The 22,163-nt window shown below is 46.4% G+C and overlaps 1 protein-coding gene and 2 long non-coding RNA genes across 6 annotated transcripts in view; all 3 read left to right on the top strand.

The window, feature by feature from the left end:
* The window catches only part of znf385d (zinc finger protein 385D), a 332,806-nt gene that overhangs the window by 14,473 nt on the left and 296,170 nt on the right, over nt 1–22,163 (top strand). Inside the window, exon 1 of one of the 4 annotated variants that reach the window (XM_033046756.1) lies at nt 21,322–21,393. The exons of the other annotated variants lie outside the window; for them this stretch is intronic. The gene's annotated coding sequence lies outside the window, so the exon portion shown is untranslated. Of the gene's footprint in view, nt 1–21,321; nt 21,394–22,163 lie in introns of those variants that run through there. 4 annotated transcript variants of the gene reach the window in all.
* Nucleotides 4,753–21,558, top strand: LOC116989418. The gene is made up of 3 exons (XR_004416239.1): nt 4,753–4,804; nt 8,285–8,287; nt 21,549–21,558. It is a non-coding gene; the product is annotated as an uncharacterized LOC116989418 (long non-coding RNA).
* LOC116989425 lies at nt 15,953–17,775 on the top strand. Its single transcript, XR_004416241.1, has 3 exons — nt 15,953–16,027; nt 16,588–16,591; nt 17,695–17,775. It is a non-coding gene; the product is annotated as an uncharacterized LOC116989425 (long non-coding RNA).

The following is a 22,163-nucleotide window of genomic DNA, read 5'->3' as shown; positions in this document are numbered from 1 at the left end:
CTTTCTGCTCTCACTAAGCCCTCTAGTTTCCGTTTGTACCACGTCTGAGGTTACATTCCATTCAAATACAGTTGACCCCTGCATTAGGACTGTTTAAGCAAATGAAATTCATCCTCACAGACTTCAGTAATAGCAGGGCTGCCAACTCTCATGCTTTGAGCGTGAGAATCATGCATTTCGACAAATTCTCACGCTCTCACGCTGATCACAATTCTGTGATCAACAAAACTGCATGGGCCACAGGTGTTGGAGAGCCAGGGCTGAGGGAGGGATGGAGTGGCGGGGACAATTCCGGGGGGGCCGGGGCTGGCGAGTGTTTGCGGGGCTGGCGAGTCGCTCGCTGCAGCTCCGGCCGTGGAGCAGCCTCAGTGCAAGAGTCCCGAGCCGTCGGAGGCGTCCGAAGCATTGCGCCGCTGCCGTGAGAGTCTCTGTGACGAAGGGGGAGAGAGAGAGGGGAAGGAGACAGGGGGGAGAGAGAAAGGGGGTGAGTGGAGAGAGAGGGGGAGAATAAGGAGAGAGAGGAGGGAGAGGGAGAGGGAGAGAGAGAGAGAGGGGGTGGAGAGGGAGGAGAGATTGTAGGAGAGAAGGGGAGAATGAGGGGGAGAGAGAGGGGTGGTAAAAGAGAGAGGGGGAACACCGAGAGGGGGAAAGAGAGAAATGGGGGTAAGAGAGAGCGAGAGGGGGGCAAAGAGAAAGAGATAGAGGCAGAGAAGAAAGAGAGAGGGGGGAGAGGGGGGGAGAGAATGTGTGGAAAGAGAGCGAGAGCGGGAGAGAGAGAGCGAGATAGAGAGGGAGGGAGAAACAGAGAGAGAGAGAAAGAGGGAGAGGGGGAAGGGGGAGATAGAGGAGAGAGAGGGGGAGTGAGAGGGAGAGGGAGAGAGAAGAGAGAGAGGGGGGAGGGAGAGAGGGGAGAGAGTTAGGGGAAAGAGAGGGGAGAGAGAGTTAGGGGAAAGAGGTGAAGAGAGAGAGGGAGAGAGAGGGGGAGAGGGAAGGGAGGGAGAGAGAGAGGAGAGAGGGAGTGAGAGACAGGAGAGTGAGGTGGGAAGGAGAGAGGGGGAAGAGAGAGAGAGGGGGAAGAGAGAGAGAGGGGGAGAGAGGGGGGGGAGGATAGAGGAGGGGAAGAGAGGAAAGGGAGAGGGTTGGAGAAGAGAGAGGGAGTGGGGGGACAGGGGAGAGAGATGGGGTGAGAGGAGAGAGAGGGAGAGGCAGAGGGAGAGAGAGAGGAGAGAGAGGGGGATAGGAAAGAGAGCGGGGGGGTGAGAGGAGAGAGTGGAAGAGAGGGGGGAGAGAGAGGGGGACAGAGAGGAGAGAGTGTGGGAGTGAGAGAGAGGTGGAGGGAGAGAGGGGGAGAGAAAGAGAGAGGGAGAGAGAGAGAGAGAGGGGAGAGAGAGACGGGAGAGAGAGACGGGAGAGAGAGACAGGAGAGAGAGAGGGGAGAGAGAGGCAGGGCTGCCAACTATCATGCATTGAGAGTGAGAATCACGCATTTCACCAAATTCTCACGCTGATCACAAATTTCTCATGCTCTGTCGTGAGAAATTCTGTGATCAACGAGAATTTCAAAACTCATATCAACTGCATGGGCCATGGGTGTTGGAAGCAGAAGCAGCGGTGGGTACAGATGCGGACGGGGAGCGGAGCTGGCGAGTGTTTGCCGGGCTGGCGAGTCGCTAACTGCAGTTCCGGCCATGGAGCAGCCTCAGTGCAAGAGTCCCAGGGAGACGGAGGCGTCGGAAGCGTTGCGCCGCTGCCGTGAGAGTTTCTGTGCCAAATTCGCCCAGGTGACCGGCATGGATCAGGCTGCGGCATGGTGCATCGTGGAGGACAACCAGTGGCTGCTGGAAGTAAGTACCAAGCACTGGGTAGAAACGGTGGAAGATAGTGAACTTCAAATGGGGGTGGTTGGTGAAAGCATCCTGCTTGCCTGCTAGATTTTCACTTAATGTAACTGCAGGAAAAATGTTCCCGATGTTGGGGGAGTTCAGAACCATGGGTCACAGTTTAAGAATAAAGGGGGGGGCCAGTTAGGACTGAGATGAGAACAAACTTTCTTCACGCAGAGAGTTGTGAATCTGTGGAATTCTCTGCCACAGAGGGCAGTGCAGGCCAATTCACTGGATGTTTTCAAGAGAGAGTTATATTTACAAGATACAACATACATGTATTCGTCACATGTGCCAGATGGCACAGTGAAATGAAATTCCCATACAGCCATACAATAAAAATTAAAGGACACAACACGATAGAATTTAACATAAAACATCCCCACACAGCAGAATCAAAGTTTCCCACTGGTGGGAAGGCACCAAAGTCAGTTCACTAACTTCCACCGTTTCTACCCAGTGCTTGGTACTTACTTCCATTTAGTTCTTGGGGCTAACGACATCAAGGGATATGGGGAAAAAAATAGGAAAGAGGTACTGATTTTAAATAAATAGCCATGATCATATTGAATGGCAGTGCTGGCTCGAAGGGCCGAATGGCCTATTCATGCACCTATTTTCTATGTTTCTATGCTTGAGTATATGGCAATGAAACTCGATCACTTGATTTTGAAGCATTCATGCATGGTGGAGGTATAATGTAGTCATAGAGTGATACAGTGTGAAAACAGGCCCTTCAGTGCAACACCCGCCAACATGTCCCAGCTACGCTACCTGCTTTTGGTCCATACCGCCAAACCTGTCCTATCCATGTATCAGTCTAACTTTTTCTTAATTGTTGGGATGGTCCCTGCCTCAACTACATCCTCTGGCAGCTTGTTCCATACATCCACCACCCTTTGGGTGGAAAAAGTTACCCCTTAAAAAGTTACCTTTTAAAAATACTTCATACAAAAATCATTGAAATCATACTTCTACAATGCACTAAAACATGATTTTAAAACATCAAATTTCAAAAAGTCCCTACCCTGGGAGGGGGAGATACACCACTTCCACACCTTCTCCCCACTCGGTTGCTCCACTCCCTCACCGGGTACCCCCAAGGCCAATGATCAGTGATCGCTCAGCCTCCCCACTTTCAACCCCGCGGCCCCTGGTTCAGACGGAGAACACTGCCAGATGTGAACAGGGAACTGAGGCCAGTTGTCCGTGATGTCTGGATCCCAATGCTTAGCATTTCATGTTTCAAAGTTGGCTAATGTTATTGATTTATAATTAGCCTGATTTGTAATTAGTTGACAAAACCTTAATTTATTAATCTGGAATATGTAGGGGGATGGGATTAGTGTAAAATTAAAATGACATGCAAGGTGTCAGGCTGTCTGTCACAACATACAGCCCCGATAACCCATTATTTCCTTCAGTTAAATATTGGGAAGGTAGCACTATTGTCATTTGCCACTCAACTATTATGTTTGGTTACCTCACTAACTATTTTTAACCCCCCCCCCCCCAATTCCTTTGACAGGTTGAACAGAAATGTCCCTAATCTCGTTGTTTTATTAATTGAACACGTAGATGAACATCCTCAAGGAGTGTAATCAGATGGAAACTGATTCAGATGCGATATTTCAGAGTTTGTTCAAGGAAGGGGCATATTTTAAAGGTGTGACAGAGATACTTGCCTGGGAATGTATGAGGAGATTATTATTTGTCTTTAGTTTTAGCTTGAACCTGGACATCTGAAGATTCCAATTTTAATATAGTAATTGTGCTGATACTGACCCCAACAAACCACGTAATGAATATCATCCATTCCGGAGTTTTTACTTTTATGATGCCATTTAAACTTCACTTGGATTTCAATCACTTCAATGTAAAATTAATTGGGAATGGGGAGCATTGGAACAAAAATTTGCTATCAGTACATATTAACTGTAATATAATAATGTATGTATGTTGGTAGGTGCAATCAAAACAAAGATCTTTTTTTATCATTGTTGTGTTATGAATACCTCAGAAAATATGATGTACTCTCAAGATCACATTTAATAGAATAATATTGCTTAAATATATAGTTATTGGACTTTGCTTTTCGGAAAAGTCACAGCTGAGAGGAAGACAGCAAAATACTGAAAGTATTAGGGGTGAAAATGACTTCAGGACAGTTTGTTAGGAAAATGAAAGAAATGGTAACATAATACTTATACAGCTGAGTGAGTATAATTTTATGGATGAGAAATTGTGTTCAACCAATTGATGACTTATTTGACAAAGTAACTAGCATGTTAGATAACAAGGATGCCAATGGATGTAGCAAATTTTGTTCTACATAATTTGGTCTGTGAAGTGCCCCATAAGAGATTACCACATTAAATAAGCACCTGTGGACTTGAATGTAATAGGTTAAGTCCAGGGGTTCAGATATGGGGCTTTATGTGTGGGACAGATATATTGTCAGTGCAGAGGGGCTAGGAGCAAGGCCAAGTGTGCATCCAGAGTCAAGGTCTGGAATAATACTAGGTGTGCAGTCAAAGCTGGGACCAGGTGTAAGGCTGGACTCAGGGCCAGGAATGGGAAAAGGTATGCAACTGGAGTCAGGGTCAGGAGTAGTACCAGGTGTGCAGTGAGACCCGGGTTGGTCAACATGGGCCAAGTCTTTGATTATAATCTGATTTCCATACATGAATATACTAAGATCATTCATGTGCTGCACATGTTGATCAGAGCCTGGCTCTACTGTGGAATGTAATTTAGTCTAACCTTATTCATAGCTAATCCAGTTTAAAGCATATATATTGCATTCAAGTGTAAGTTAAAAGACCATATTGCACAATTTCAAACTGAAAAATGCAAAATCTCCATACCAATGGGTGGGCGAACACCCTCCGCCCACACCCTCACCCTCAACCACCACCCCGGTCGCTATGCTCCCTCGTGCTTGGTCTCTCGCAAACTCTCACTCCCAACTCTCACCCAATGTTGGCAGCTCTGGTAATAGTTACCTCAAATTTGAGGTATGGAATAAAATTTGCACTCACGGAATGAATGTCCAAAAATTTGTTAAAAATAAACAAAAATGTATTTCCATCCCGCATTTCTTTATATGCATGCAGATGATGTGGTATTGTGTTACTTTAAATACGTGAAACAGACAGTTTTCCAACTCAATGCCCCCAATCCCATCTCTATAACCTAGAATATAGTAAATAGAAAAGTATGGCATAGGAACATCCCTTCAGCCCACAGTGTTTGTGCCAAACGTGATGCCATGCTTATGTAATCTCATCTGCCCGCACATGGTCCATGCCACTCTATTTCCTGCATATTCACATGCCTATCTAAAAGCTTCTTAAACGCTACTATCGTATCTGTCACCACCATCACCCCTGGCCGCGCAATCGAGGCACCCACCATCCTAGCGCATCTCCTTTACATTTTGCCCCCTTTAACCTTAAAGCTAATGCTGGTAATAATTTTTTTTTGTCTTTCTTCCAAAGTGGATGACCTCACATTTTCTCATGTTATATTTCTAGTGCCAATGTCTTGCTCATTCGTAAAATCTTTCCCATAACCCTGAACTGGCCCTTCATGTCCTACTTGCAATTTGCAAATCCACCTATCTAGTTAAGGGCATGAAACAAGGTAAACACACCAGAACAGCAAAGAATTAAAACAGTGAAATAGCTGAACATGAAAGGCAAATATAAAATGCTAAATTATATTTAAATTCCATCTCCTAAAGGTATTGATCAATGGGTACAATTTGAATAGAGCCACCTGCTGGTCAGAGACAGATCGACATATTAAAAGATAGACACAAAAATCTCAGGCACCATCTCTGGAGAGAAGGAATGGATGACATTTCAGGTCAAGATTCTTCTTCAGATTAGTCGGGGGGAAAGGGAAATACGAGATAGACAATGATATAATAAAACTGGGAGAGGAAGGGGGAGAAGGAGGAGGAGAGAGGGGGAGGGAGAGAGAGAGAGAGAGGGGAGAGGGGGAGAGAGAGAGAGAGAGTGAGAGAGAGGGGAGAGGGAGAGAGAGAAAGATAGAGAGAGAGAGAGGGGGAGAGAGAGGGAGAGAGAGAGGAGTTGGGGAGGGAGAGGGAGAGGCAGAGAGAGGGGGGAGAGAGAGAGAGGGGGGGAGAGAGAGAGAGGGTCAGGGGAGAGAGAAGAGGGGGCGGTGCGGCAGCCCGAGCGATCTGAGGATGGTGAAAAGCAGCAGGGGGACCAGCCAATCGTGGCTTCCGCCAGCGTGACAGAGCCGGGCCGGGCCGGGGGGGACAGACGGTCGGGCCTCCCCGGAGACGGGTAGAGAGGAGAGGGGGGAGGGAGGGAGGAGAGGGGAGGGGGTGAGAAGAGGAGTAGGGGGGGGGGGAGGGGGGGGGGTGAGTGGGCTCCGAAATGCGGAGAGACAGAAGCAGCTTCTGAGTCTCTGGGAACCGGCAGCTGGGTGAGCGCGCAGGGGATGGGAGGGGCGGGTCTTCACGAGCTGCACCGGCAGTGAGGAGAAAACGTCTTCAGCACGCGGGCAACGCTGACATCGCGATGTGCAGAACAAAGATCCTGGAGCTGAGCTGAGCTGTAGGGTCTTTGCTGCAGAACGTTCTCGATATTTCTGCGCCTTTTGAAGAACAGCAGCTGCATTAATCCACAGCGCCGGGGGGGGCGGGGCCAGGAGGTAGGTGGGCCTGGATTGGTGGGCATGTGGGCATTGTGATGTCAGCAGCTGGCAAGTGGCCATTATCCTTGAAAAAGTAAGTTTTGTGAACAACTTTATTCAAACTCTGGGGAAATAATTGACCAAATTTAAAGATGTGGATTTATGGAATCATACCTTAAATCCCTACCGAAATTGTACAAATCTCCGCCTTTTTGCCTCTGGCATACAACTTTTTCTTCTTATCAAGTCCACATACAAGATTAGAAGTTGTTCAGCCAGAGCTGAACACACTTCTCGGCATCTGCACAATGGTGTCTGTCTTGAGCTTCTTGTGCGTGGTGGTGGAAAGATTGGTGGAAAGGACCGTGACATTAACGCTCATTCCTTGACCCGTGTATTCAACTCAAAAATTGGATTTGCAGACAGTGAAGAAGGTTGACAAATACAGCAAAACATAGAACAATTATGGCTATGGGGAGGTAAATTGCAGATGGAATTTAATGTGCTCAAATGTCAAATGTTGCACTTTGGAAGATCAAAAGTGTACAGTTAATTGCAAGACCCTCAACAGCATCGATGTACAGAGGGATCCTAGAGTCCAGGTCAAAAGCTCCCTGAAGTAGTAACATAAGTAGATAGAACACAAGTAGGTTTAAATGAGATGTGCAGGGCTTTTAACCATTTTTTTACCGAGATGGTGGTAGATGCCTGGAATGAACTGTTAGGGGTTGTGATGGAACTGGCATTTAGGAGGCTTTTGGATAAGTACATGAATAGGCAAGGCTGGCAGGGAATATATATTCACATGCTGGCAGAATTGATTAATTTGGCCCGTTCCTGTGATGTACTATTTTATAGTTAAAATACTGTATGTGACTGTTTAGCACGCAACAAAATTCCTTTCACTGTACCTCGGTATGTGTGACAATAAATTAAACTAAATGTTCTAAGTAAAATACATTTAAACTGGAATATGCTTTTGTATCTCTTCCTATGACTCTGATTTGAATTATTATGGGCGGCACAGTGGCGCAGCGGTAGAGTTGCTGCCTTATAGCGTTTGCAGCACCCGAGACCTGGGTTCGATCCCGACTATGGGTGCTGTCTGTTCGGAGTTTGTACCTTCTCCCCATGACCACGTGGGTTTTCACCGAGATCTTCGGTTTCCTCCCACACTCCAAAAGCGTACAAGTTTGCAGGTATCATTTTCTCCACATGCACTCTATCCAGGCCATTCACTATTCGATAAAAGAATATGAGTTGGAAGGTTTGGACAGGGAATCCTATCCATATTTATAATCAATTTATCAATTCATAAAAGAAGACTTAATATAGCCTCAGCAACAGGTCCATTAGATTAAAATCAACAGGAGATTAATAAATAGAAACCACTATAAAGTGTAGACTGAAACAACCAAGAAGGAGTTGCCAACTTTATAAGAAGTTTTGACATCGCTGAAAGTATGTCTAATGTGACAGAGGAGTGAGTCTTCAGGGCTCCATTATGAATAACACAAAACAAATTATTTGAAATTGAAATATCCTTAATCAGTTTATTTAATTTAGTCATCAAATAATTTAAATTTGAGTAAAGAATGCTTCACTGGCACTCGAAAAATAGTGAGGTAATGAAGCGCCTACTCACTCTCCACTTGTGGGCATTTGTGGATAATAATCTCCAACGTAAGGATGGATTGGGCAACTGTGTATGGGGGTAGAGAAATCAATCCAAGTCAGTCCAACCACTCTACATAGCCATTATTCTCTAATTCAGGCAACATTTGGGTTAAAATCTTCTGCACTCTCTCCAAAGCCTCCACTTCCTTCTCGTAATTGGGCAACCAGATCTGCACAAATTACTCCGGGTATGACATCATCGCATTTTTATAAAGCTACATGACATCCTGGCACTTATACACAATGATGACATGAAGGCAAGCACACCGTCTGTCTTCTTTACCACTCTATCTATTTATGTCGCTATTTTTAAGGAGCTATAGACTTGGACCCCAAGATCCCTTTGTACATCAATGCTGTTAAGGATCTTGTCATTAACTACATACTTTCCTCGTGCATTTCACCTCAAAAAGTGCAACACCGCAAATTAAACTTCATCTACCCATACCTGTCACTGCGCTTTATCCTGCATATTCTTTGACAGCCTTCCTCACTCTTCAACTCCACCACTTTTGGTCTGATATGCAAACTTACAACCAAATGATCTACATTCACATCCTAGGTAGACAGAAATGCTGGAGAAACTCGAGACCCGAAACATCGCCTATTCCTTCGCTCCTCACCGGCTGAGTTTCTCCAACATTTTTGTCTACCTTCGATTTTTACAACACCTGCAGTTCTTTCTTATACATTCACGTCCTAGTCGTTTATATGTATCACAAACAACCAAGGTCCCAGAATAGATCCCTGCGGAACATTACTGGTTACAGACCTCCAGCACCCTTCCACCACAACCCTCCATTTTCTATGTCAGCCAGCTCTGAACCTAAACTACTGTTGATCCCTGGCATCTTATTGTTCTGAAACAGCCTACGTTGAAGGAGTTTTATAATGCCTTAGCAAAATTCAAGTGGACATCATCTACTGCCTTGCCTTCATCAATCACCTTCATCACCTCCTCATAAAACCCAATCTAGTCAGTAAGTCAAGACCTGCTGTGTACAAAACCATGCTGACTGTCCCTAACTAACCCAGTCTCTTTCAAATACACATAAATCCTATCCCAAGAATGCTCCCTACTACAGATGTTGGACTCATCGCACTGGAATTTCCTGAATTATATCTACTTCAATTCTTAAACAAAAGAACAACATTGGCTACGGGTGCTGTCTGCACCCAGTTTGATTGTCCTCCCTGTGACCTCTTGGGCTTTCTCTGGGTGCTCCAGTTTCTAACCACACTCCAAACATATAGAGGTTTGTAGGTTAATTGGCTTCTCCAAATGGTCACTAGTGGGTAGTACCAGAATGAATGTTTGGGTGATTGCTGGTTGGCGGCTGAAAGGCCTATTTTCATGCTGTATCTCTAAAATAAAATTCCCGCATTCTGAGCCTATGTGTCTGTGATGCTGCACAGAGCAAGATTTTCATTGTACATGTATCTCGCTGTAGTTGTGTATATGACAAGAAATAAATACTTGAGATACTTTAAACCTGTGGTTGGTTCTGGAGATGAAGGGATTGACCGTGATAAAGCTTTGAGCAGATTGGGTTTATACATAGCAAAAAGACGGTTTGGGTTAAGGCACAATTTAGTTGGTATAATACCAATGTTTCCCAGACAAGCGAATGTAAGAATGATGAAGATTTAAATTGCCAAAAAAACAGGATAAGTGTAAAACATAGCTGAAGATGATTAAGAGTCAACAGTTGAAATGCTTAAATTACATTGTAATAAAGTATCATGTCTTTAACATTACTTTTGTCAGTGCGTGGGTTCTCTCAGAATACAACTTAAGGTTGCATTAATCCTTTGAGAGCTTTGTTAGGGCAGGTTTTTATATGCAGTTAGGGCAGAGGGTAATTGATGAACATTGCATTAAGGCAATCAGTCAGCCTAGTATTGCAGAAATAATGGACTTGAAACTTGGTCCCATTTTCTGGATAGGCCATATTCTGTGATATATCAACAATCCCCCGCCCCTGCCATATTTTCTTCCATTTCCACCAATTTAATCCTAATATTACTCACAATTAGAAGAAATAAACTCTTCATTGGGTTCTTTATAATTAAGCATGTAATTTTTAAACATTAAACATTTTTATTATAGGATTTAAATTTATTTTCTCTTATAATACCTTTTCGGTGACCAGATCTCCATGTTTTACATAGAACATGGAGCAGTACAGCACAGGAATGGGTCCTCTGGCCCACAATGTTGATGCCTTGTTCCTGGTATCAAGAGGAGTGACCAGATGTCTGATCGATGTTGTGGGTTCTAACATAGAACAGTATAGTTTATTAGTTCATACGTTATAGCAGCAGAATTAGGCCATTCGGCCCAGATAGTCTATCCTTCCATTCAATCGTGGCTGATCTACCTTTCCCTCTCCACCCCATTCTCCAGTCTTCTCTCCCATAACCCCTGACACCACTACTAATCAAGAATCTGTCAATCTCCATGGACTTGGCCTCCACTGCTGTCTGTGGCGATAAATTCCACATTCATCACCCACATAAATTCCACAGATTCACCACACACTCTGCCCAACTCTGCAGAGAGCATCAGTGTGATATTCCCTGCCTCCAAGAAACTCACCGCGGACCCAAACATCCCCGCCCTTGAGTGGAATGCATGACCACCCTCATTGAAAGACCACATGAGAAACATGGAAGCGTCATGTTTGCAAAAAACGGGACAATCATCGAATCAACATCAAAGAGCGATGAAAACAACATTGAGGTCCTAACCGCTGAGCTCAGAGGAATTACCATCACCTCCGTCTACAAGCCACCTCCCACACCTTTCCTGATGCCAGAAATACCATCATCTGGGAAACCAAGGATAGTGATTGGAGACTTCAACAGCCACAGCTCACAATGGGGTTACGCCGGAAACAACGCTGATGGAGATGCAGTGGAAGCATGGGCCGAAACCAACCAGCTCTACCTGATCCACGATGCCAAACAACCAAAGTCCTTTAATAGCGGGCGATGGAAAGCCGGCTACAACCCTGATATCGCGTTTGTCAGCCATAGCATCTCTGGATTGGGCAAGAAGCTGGTACTGAAGCCACTGCCAAAAACCCAACACCGCCCCATTGGCCTTACAGTCAATGCTGCAGTTACCCCAGCCACAATTCCTTTCCAGAGAAGATTCAACTTTGGGAAAGCGAACTGGCCTGGTTTCCAAGAAGATCTTGAAGGGAAGATCGCCCACCTTCCAGCGGACCCCAAAAACTATCAAATCTTCACCAAGTTAGTGCACCAGGCAGCCCGGAAGAACATCCTGAGAGGCTGCCGCACTCAATACATCCCCGGCCTTGACACTCCAAGCAGCGAACTATATGAGCAATACCAACAGCTCTACGAATCTGACCCCTTTGCTGAAAGCACCATGGAAGTAGGTGAGAGACTCATGACCTCCCTATCAGAATGCCGCCAGCGGAAATGGCAAACTCTACTGGAGACAACTGATATGGTAAAAAACAGCAAAAAGGCATGGAGCCTCATCTGAAAAATCAGCAATGACCCATCAACACCAACACATCAACAGTATACCACCACGGCCAACCAAGTTGCGCATCAGTTGCTGCTCAACGGGAAATCCACCACCAAACAGCCAAGACCAAAGGCAGACCGACTTCAGCACTCCCAAAACACCGGACTGACTGAGCCGTTCTCCCTTGAGGAGCTCAATATCAGCATCAAAGCCCTCAAGACTGGCAAAGCCATCGGCCTGGACAATATTTTCACAGAGGAGATCAAGCAGTTTGGACCTCTGACACGGAAGTGGGTCCTTGAGCTGATGAACAACTGCATGCTGACAAGAAACATCCCAAAGATCTGGAGGAAAACCAAAATCATCGCTCTTCTAAAACCCGGTAAAGATCCAGCATATGCAAAGAGCTTCCGCCCAATCTCCCTGCTATGCCACCCGTACAAGCTGTTTGAGCGCCTGATCCTCAACAGGCTTGCCCCAGTCGCTGAACCAGCCATCATCCCTCAACAAGCTGGATTCCGACCTGGCAAATCCACAACAAGTCAACTTCTGAATCTCACACAGCACATTGAAGACGGGTTCCAGAAAGGACTGGTGACAGGAGCCGTCTTTGTTGATCTGTCTGCCGCGTATGACACTGTGAACCACCGCCTCCTCCTAAAAAAGATCTTGGAGAATACCAAAGACCTGGCACTCACGGACCTCATCGGAGCCCTCCTGAAAGATAGGCGCTTCTGTGTTGTCCTTAACAACAAGCAAAGTCGCTGGCGACGACAACGGAATGGCTTGCCTCAAGGTAGTGTGCTGGCTCCACTACTGTATAACATCTACACCAATGACCAGCCAATGGACCAGAACACTGAGCGGTTCATCTACGCCGACGACCTCTGTGTAACATCCCAAGAGAGTACGTTTGAAGCTGTAGAAGCGAATCTCACCTCAGCCCTAGATGAGCTACACCTCTACTACGAGCGCAACCACCTACATGCAAACCCTGCAAAGACCCAAGCCTGCTCGTTCCATCTCAGGAACCGGGAAGCAAACAGACCCCTTAACATCACATGGTCTGGAACACCTCTTGAGCACTGCACCAACCCTGCCTACCTCGGTGTAACACTGGATCGCACTCTCTCCTATAAGGAACACGTCAAAAACACCAAACTGAAAGTTAACTCCCGAAATAACATCCTCCGGAAGCTGACCAACTCCAAACGGGGAGCCACAGCACACACATTAAGGTCTACTGCTCTGGCCCTGTGCTACTCCTCTGCGGAGTATGCGTGTCCTGTTTGGGAGAGATCATCCCATGCCAAGAAACTAGACCCAGCGTTGAATAACACCTGCCGCTCAATCACTGGCTGCTTGAAGCCCACCAACATAAACAACCTGCACCTGCTCGCTGGCATTGCCCCTGCTGATGTGAGACGGGAAGTCGCCAGCCGAGTAGAGATGACCAAGGCCACCAGTGATGAACGCCACCTCCTCTATGGACGTGTACCCCCGGCCCAACGGCTGAAGTCCAGGAGAAGCTTTCTCAGCCATGTCCAGCCCCTAATAGCATCACGGGAAGAAACCAGACTCCAACTATGGACAAAAAGGCTTGAGGACGACCCCCCTCGTACTGACATGGGTATCCCTCCTTCTGAAGCCCTCCCTCCGGGCTCAGAAGCACCATGGGTCCAGTGGAAGACGCTCAACCGCCTGAGAACAGGAACAGGGCGATCAAAAGCTGCCATGGCCAGATGGGGCTATGAAACTGGCCAAACCACCTGTGAATGTGGAGAAGAGGACCATGCAATGCAGCACTGCCTTGTCTGCCCCCTACTACCCAACCAGTGCAGCTCAAAGGATCTTGCAGTGTTCAATAAAAACGCAAAGGACTGTGTAAAGGAATGGGAAACTGTCATATAACCAACCAGCTTCAAAGACACGAAAAGAAGGAGAAGACCACCCACTCAAATTCCTCCTCATCTCCTTTCTAAAGGTACATCCTGTTATTCTGAGGCTATGGCCTCTGGTGTTAGACTCTCCCATTAGCAGAAACATCATCTCCACATTCAGTATTCAGTAAGTTTCAAGGTGAGGTCCCCCCTCATCTCTCAACACCAGTGAGTATAGGCCCAGTGCTGTAAAAATGCTCATCATCTGTTAATGCAATAATTCCTAGGATAATTCTCATAAACCTCTTCTGGATCCTCTCCAATGCCAGCACATCCTTCCTTAGATATGGGACCCAAAACTGCTCTTACTACTCCAAATGCAGTCTGACCAGTGCCTTATAAAGCCTCAACATTACATGTGTAAGAATGAACTGCAGATGGGACAGGCAGCATCTCTGGAGTGAAGGAATGGGTGGAGACCCTTCTTCAGACTGGTTAGGGATAAGGGAAACAAGAGATATAGGTGATGTGGAGAAATAAAGAACAATGAATGAAAGATATGCAATAATGTAACGATGATAAAGGTAACAGTCCATTGTAAGCTGTATGTAGGGTGAACATGAGAAGCTAGTGCGACGGGTAGGGGAGGGAAAGCGAAAGAGGGAATGCCGGGGATATCTGAAGTGAGATAAATCAATATTCATACCACTGGGCTGTAAGCTCGGATGCTCTAGTATGGAACACCTCATCTTGGGTGCAGATGCAACATAGACAGAGGAATTGGGAGTAGGGGATAGTCTTTGCAGGAAGCAGGGTGAGAAGTAGTGTAGTAGAGATAGTTGTGGGAGTCAGTGTGTTTGTAATAGACGTCAGTCAATAGTCTATTTTTTGTGATGGAGATTGTGAGATCAAGAAAGGGGAGGAAGGTGTCGGAGATGGTCCAAGTAAATTTGAGCGCAGGATGAAAATTGGTGGTGAAGTTGATGAAGTCCATGAGTTCTGCATGGATGCAGGAGGTAGCACCGATGCAGTCATCAATGTAATGGAGATAGAGTTTGGGGATAGGGCCAGTGTACGCCTGGAGCAGGGATTGTTCAACGTACTCTACAAAGAGGCAGGCATTAGCTGGGGCCCATGCAGGTGCTCACAGCTATGCCTTGGACTTGGAGGAAGTGGGAGGAGTCAAAGGAGAAGTTGTTGAGGGCGAGGACCAGCTCAGTTAGGATGAGTAAAGTGTTAGTAGAGGGAAATTGGATGGTTTTGCAGGTAAGGAAGAAACGGAGGGCTTTAAGGCCTTCTTGGTGGGGGATGGAGGTGTAGAGTGACTGAACAAGATATTGACCCGAAACATTACCAATTCCTATTTTCCAGAAATGCTGCCTGACCCATTGAGTTACTCCAGCTTTTTATGTCTATCTTCAGTGTAAACCAGCATCAGTAGTTCCTTCCTACCCAGCAAATGTACCATATCTCCGTTTTTGAGTCTTCGTCCTGATTTTTCCCACTAACTCAAAGGCTTAGTGGGAAATAATGTTTTCAAATGGTTACACATTTACAAGAAAATTACAAAAGGGAAGGCTCCAGCTGGTTGCATTGGTTGCTGGCTTAATACTCCACAAATGCATAGCACACCAACGTAGCTTGAAATTAGAGTTTGGATTAAAGTGTGCCAGTAAATGGGAATTGCTGATTGTACCAGCAGCTGTTACAGTTAACCAGCTGGAAACCTACATCACTCTTCTGCAGACAGAGAGAGGGAGAACACTGGCATATACAGTAGCTAATTAAAGTGAAAATCCCCATGGTATAACACCCCTGTTGTTATACAACAGTGGGTTCATTGTCTTAGCATAAGGAATGCCAAGGTATATCCAGTCTATAAACATTTTTTATGCATTTTGAACAAAAATAAACTCAGCGGGCTGGGTACTGGGTATTGTTTTATTGTTGCCATATGTACTGAGATACAGTGAATAATTTTGTTTTGTTTGCTATCCAGGCTTATCAAACCTTACACAAGCACAACAGGTAGTGCAGAAGAGAAAGTTAACAAAGTGCAGAGTATGGAGTTACAGTTAGAAAAAGTGCAGATTTAAAAAAAGTGCAAATGTGTCAACTAGGTAGATTGAAAGATTGGGAATTCCTCCTTAGCTATGCAAGAGGTCCATTCAAAAGTCTGATAACAGCAGGGTAGAAGCTGTACATGATGTCACACTTTTGCATCTTCTGATAGACGGAGACAGGAGAAGAGAGAATGATTATGAAGGTAATGTGAGGTATAAACGGAGTCAATGGGGGAGGCTCTTTGTATGATAGACTGGGCTACATTTGCAACTCTCTGCTCTATCCGCTTTGGTAGAGCTAATAAAATTTCAAATTGTGAACATATGTTTTCTGTGGTGCATGTGTAGAAATTGGTAAAATTAATTGGAGACACGCTCAACTTTCTTACCCTATGGTGGAACTCGAGTTGTTGGTGTGCTTTCTTGGCTGTAGTGCCAGTGTAGTTTAGGTTTAGGTTTAGTATTGTCACGTGTGCTGAGGTACAGTGAAAAACTTTGTTTTTCATGGCATCAAATCAGATCAGATCATACTACACACAATTAAAGGGCCTGTCCCACTAATGCAACTTTTCAGCGACTGTCTTCGACCTGCTGTCTGTGGTGCAGGCTTGAAGGGCCGAATGGCCTCCTCCTGCACCTATTTTCTATGTTTTAAGCTCGAGGGCACTCGCCTGAAAAACCTCGAGCTGGATCAACCATCAGAGATGAAACCGCGAGCCGGATGGACCGTCTGCACGCACACACACACGCACGCACGCACACACACACACACACGCGCACACACACACACGCGCACACACACACACACACGCACACGCACGCACGCACACGCACACACACACACACACATCGCAAAGGCGGGGGCCAGGGAAAGCGGGGGAGCACTGTCTGAGATTCACACCCACGATGAACAGGAAGGTAAAAGACGGCTGGCACAGTAACGGTAAGTCATTTAGAGAGCGCGGAGAGGTGGTAGGGGGGAGAGAGGGGGAGAGAAGGGGAGAGAAGGAGTGGAGACACTTTTAAGAGGCCAGACAACTTTTAATACTGTTGGCACCACTGATCACCAACATCACCGCTGATCACCAACGGTGATGAAACAAAATACAGAGCGGAGGTGCAGAACCTGGCGGATTGGTGCTCACGTAACAACTTGTCCCTAAACACCAAGACCATGGAGCTGATTATCGACTTCAGGAGGACACATAATGGGAATACGCCCCAATCTCTATCAACGGGGACAGTGTGGAGAGAGTGTCCAGCTTTAGGTTTCCGGGCACACACATTTTGGAGGACCTCACATGGTCCATGACCTACCTCGACTAAATATACGAGTAAAAAAATATCGATTTTTTCCATGGCGACCTTTTTTTACACGCGGGCATTTTTCTGCATGTTGAAAAAAACATTGCGACCTAGCTGAGGCCTCGAGTTCGTGGGGCCTACTCTTGAGCATGAAGGAGAGTTACAAATACCTCCTAGGACCTCATGTCGACCATGCTGTGAGTATGAGTCGAGGGCAAACTTCAAAACTTGTGAATTAGGTTGCCGCAGTGGGACATGCCCTTGTCAAACTCAAGTACAATACGTAGTGCAAAAAGGAAGATGCAGAATGCAGAATATAGTTCTCAACATTGTAGTGCTATAGACAAAGTTTAATGTGCGCAGCGGGGTTGAGGAGAATCAATATATTACAGTACACTCATTTATAGAAAGGCCATTCTTGAGCCTGGAAACAGAGGGGAAGAAGCTGTTCTTGAGTCTCGTGGATGCTTTCAAACTTCTGTATCTTTTACCCAATGGGAGCAGAGAGAAGAAGTAATGATCAGAGTGGGACAAGTCTTCAATTATGTTGGCTGTTTTTCCAATTGAGCGTAATGTCGATGGGGTCAATGTTGGAGCATCTGATCTGTGTGATGGACTGGGCTGCATCTACAACTCTGCAAGTCTTGGGCAGAGCTGTTCCCAAACAAAGCTGTGATGCAACCTAACAGTACGCTTTCACGGCAGAAGTTTGTGAGAGTCATTGGAGACATGTTGTATTTCCTCAGAGGAAGCGGAGGTGTTGGTGTGCCTTCTTAGCTGTGCGTCAATGTGGTTGAACCAGGACAAATTGTTGGTGATATTTACATCTCGGAACTTGAAGCTCTTGACCAACTCTACTTCAGCACTGTTGCTATAAATAGGGGAGTGTATTCCACCTTGCTTCCTGCAGTCGATAACTCACTCCTTCATATTGTTGAATTTAATGGAGAGGTTGTTGTCTTGACACCATCCTACTAAACTCTCTATTTCCTCCCTGTACTCGATCTCAACATTGTTTGAGATCTGGACCACTGCCGTGGATTCATCTGCAAACTTGTAAATGACATTAGAGCAGAATTGGCCAATCAGTCACGAGTCTATAAGGAATATTGAAAGGAATGAGAATGTTGCTTTGCAGGGCACTGGTGTTGAGGATGTTTCGTCACCTATCCTTACTGATTGCAGTCTACAGGCCAAAAGTTTAGAAAAGAACTGCAGATGCTGGTCTACACTGAAGATAGACTAGAAAAGGCTGGAGTAACTCAACAGGTCAGCCAGCATCTCTGGAGAAAAGGAATAGGTGACATTTCAGGTTGAGACCTTACAATCTGAAGAAGGGTCTTGACCTGAAACGTCACCTATTCCTATTCTCCAGAGATGCTGCCTGACCCATTGAGTTACTCCAGCATTTTGTATCTATCCAGGAGTTTAAAGATGAGTTTGGTTGGAATTATGGTGTTGAAGGTAGAGATATAGCCAATAAATATGAATCTGATATCAGTATCCTTGCAATCCAGATGTTCCAGGGATGTATGCAAGGACAGAGAGATGCCATCTGGCATGGACCTGTGGTGGCAGTGGGCAACTGCAGTGGGCCAAATCTGTCCGGAAGACTGGAGTTAATAGGCTTCATGATGTTGGTCATCATTAAGGCACACTATGATATTTATCTTTGGCACCAAGATGGTAGTCGTCTTCTTAAAGCTTGTGGGATCCTCAGATTGCACTCGGGAGTCATGTTAAGGATGTCCACAAATAGTCTTGCCACTTAGTCTGCACAGATTCTGAGAATCTCCATACAGGCAAGTGGCTTTCTGTTGGTTCACTCTCAGGAAGGCCGATCTGAAGCCTGCGATGGAGGCTGTGAGCACAGGTACACTGAGGCTTTCGGGGTGGGTGACGTCATTGCACAGACCTTCAGTTCAATGTGAGCATAGATTGGATTGATCTCATCACAGAGCCATGCGTTTTTCCCAGTGCTTTGTAATGCATAATAGAAAGAAGCACTGCCACAATCAATGGTTGTCTGTGTGGTTCGTCTGCCACTCAAACTTGGTCTGGAATTATCTCTTGGTCTCCCATTTGGTGATGCTAAGGTTGTATCTAGATTTCTTGTACAGGTTGGGAATACCCAACAAAAACACCTCAGACATGATCTTCACTCGGGAGTCGATCTCATAGTTCATCCACAATTTCCACTTGGGACATGGTCCTCTGCACACTCACTGATGTAGTCTTTCATGGAAGTGGTGCACTCGTTTAGGTAGGCTGCTTAGTCTTTGAATATGGACCAGTCCACCGACTCAAAGCAGTCATTTAGGAGCTTTAATGTTTTTTATATGCAAACATTATTACAATGCTAAATGTTTAAAACAAGACAATGTTTAAAGGAGATGTGTGGGGCAAGTTTTTTTTTAATATAGTGGCGAGTGTCTGGAACACGCTGCTGGAGGTGGTGGTTGAGGCCAATACGATAGCGGCTTTTGGATAGGCATATGGCTCTGTGGGGAATGGAGGGATATGCATTTTGAATTGGTCTTGGTATCATGCTCGACATGGACACTGTGAGCTGAACTGTCGGTTCTTGTGCTGTACTATTCTAATACTGCAATGTTTTCAATGCAGTCAATATACTCAACATAACTTTGAATACGTGATCATCCTCATCTACTTCAAACCCACTGACCCATGGCTATCTGGACTACACTTCTTCCCACCCTGCTTCCTGTACTTCAATCCCCTACTCCCAATTCCTTCGTCTACGCCGCATCTGCACCCAGGATGAGGTGTTCCAAACCAGGGCATCGGAGATGTCCTCATTCTTTAAGGAACGGGGTTCCCCTCTTTGACTATGGATGAAGGTCTCACCAGGGTCTCCTCTATATCCTGTAGCTCCGCTCTCACTCCCCATCCCCCCACTCGTAACAAGGACAGAGTCACCCCCCCCCCCCTCTTCCACTTCCACCCTACCAGCCATCACATACAACCGATAATCCTCTGACATTTTCACACCTCCACCGGGATCCCACCACGCTCCCTCCGTAACTCCTTGGTCAATATGTGCCTTCCCAACCAAACCACCCCTCCCCTGGTACTTTCCCTTGCAACTGCAGGAAATGCTACATTTGTCGCTTTACCTCCCCCCTCGATTCCATCCAAGGACCCAAGCAGTCTTTCCAGGTGAGGCAGAGATTCACCTGCACCTCCTCCAACCTCATCTATTGCATCCGCTGTTCTAGGTGTCAACTGCTCTACATTGGTGAGACCAAGCACAGGCTTGGCGATCGCTTCGCCCAACACCTCCACTCAGTTTGCATTAACCAATCTTATCTCCCGGTGGCTCAGCACTTCAACTCCCCCTCCCATTCTGAATCCGACCTTTCTGTCCTGGGCCTCCTCCATGGCCAGAGTGAGGCCCACCGCAAATTGGAGGAGCAGCACCTCATATTTCGCTTGGGTAGTTTACACCCCAGCGGTATGAACATTGACCTCCAATTTTGGGTAATCCTTGCTTTCTCCCTCCTTCCCCTCCCCATCCCAGCTCTCCCACAGCCTACTGTCTCTGCCTCTTACTTTCTCCTTCCCGCCCCCCCCCCCCACCCCCACATTAGTCTGAAGAAGGGTCTCGACCTGAAACGTCACCTGTTCCTTCGCTCCATAGATGCTGCCTAACCCCCTGAATTTCTCCACCATTTTTGTCTACCTTCGATTTTTCCAGCATCTGCAGTTCTTTCTTAAACATCCTTATCTAAGTCGCTCTCAAGCCCCTGTGGCACCCAATGTTTCCAGATGACCTCCAAAGTGCCCGTGGGCAATGCATGCTTCCTTTCCAGGACCACCTGGGTACAGATGTATTGGAACCCATCTGTTTCCTTGGACCAGCACTGAATGATTTTCTGTAAATGATCCTCATGCTTCAGTTTCTGCTTGTAGGCAGGGAGTAGGAGCTCATGGTCAGATATTCCAAAATATGGTCAAATATTCTAAAATGATGATGGTTTGGCGGTCGCAAGGACGACAACTAAGTTTTGTAACTTATTTTATTCTCAAAATAGCTTCTTAGCTCACAGGTTCTTACAACACGTCTGGCCACAATGGTGGTCAGCACTCAACTGCCGCGCAAAAGCAAAACCGCGCGAAAACTAGCAGCCCCTCCCGAGTCACGTGACCGCGGCTTCCCAACGCCGGGTTCGATACCTGCGTGCGCCAGCAGGTGCCGTGACAATGGAGAGGAACAGCCAGTGATTTGTATTAAGGTCCTAACCTAAAACATCAACACATCTTTCTCCACTATACAGATGCTTAACATGCTGAGTTTGACTCACAGTTTATTTTTTGTTCTGGATTCAAGCATCAGCAGTCTCTTTTGCCTCTTTAATGCATCTGGGATACTTCCTGTCTCATACAGTGTGCAGGTGTGTGTGTACCATACAATAAACTGTGGGGGGGGGGGGGGGGGGGGGTTTCAACGCTGTCCGTTATTGCTGATTTGTCTGTTAAAACCGAGTAAGGGATTATCTTTGTATGTAGTTGAAACTTAGAACTGCAGAGGATAGTTCATAAACAATAGGACACAAAGTGCTGGAGTAACTCAGCGGGTCAGCAGCATATCTGGAGACCATGGATAGGTGATGTTGGGAGTCCCAACTTGGGACCCTTCTTCAGACTGCTTCAGTCTGCTAAGTTACTCCAGCGCTTTGTTTTATTCCATCTTAAAACTAGGCGCCGATGTCGCAGGTCTGCTCCAACGGGCCCTTCTTCAGTGGTTGATGTGGCTCATGTTGCTGCCCCGACAGAACATGCTTTCTTCAGGCCGCCACCACCAACAGGACACAATCAGTCACCGTGGGGCTCCCTGCCTTTCACCTGTCGCTATGTCTGCACGCTCACCACCTCCTCCTCCTTTTCCTCCACAGTCGCTGACATCTTCCAAGATGGAGTATGTCTGCGACTCAGGGGAAGAACGAGGAGAGGTGGTGGAGGATTGTGGGGTGGGGGGGGAGGGGGGGGGTGGAAGAGGCCGAGTGGACACAGCAATGGCTAACAGAAAGAAGCCTTCGCTGGTGAGAAGGGACAGTGCCCCACGGTGACTGAGCGTGTCAACTTACAAAATTCTTAAGGGGTTGGACAGGCTAGATGCAGGAAGATTATTCCCGATGTTGGGGAAGTCCAGAACTAGGGGTCA

The sequence above is a fragment of the Amblyraja radiata genome, chromosome 2 (assembly GCF_010909765.2).
Source record: "Amblyraja radiata isolate CabotCenter1 chromosome 2, sAmbRad1.1.pri, whole genome shotgun sequence".
In the NCBI taxonomy this organism is placed as follows: domain Eukaryota; kingdom Metazoa; phylum Chordata; class Chondrichthyes; order Rajiformes; family Rajidae; genus Amblyraja; species Amblyraja radiata.
The sequence above is the reverse complement of the archived record's forward strand: the minus strand, read 5'-3'. Positions and strand labels throughout refer to the sequence as shown.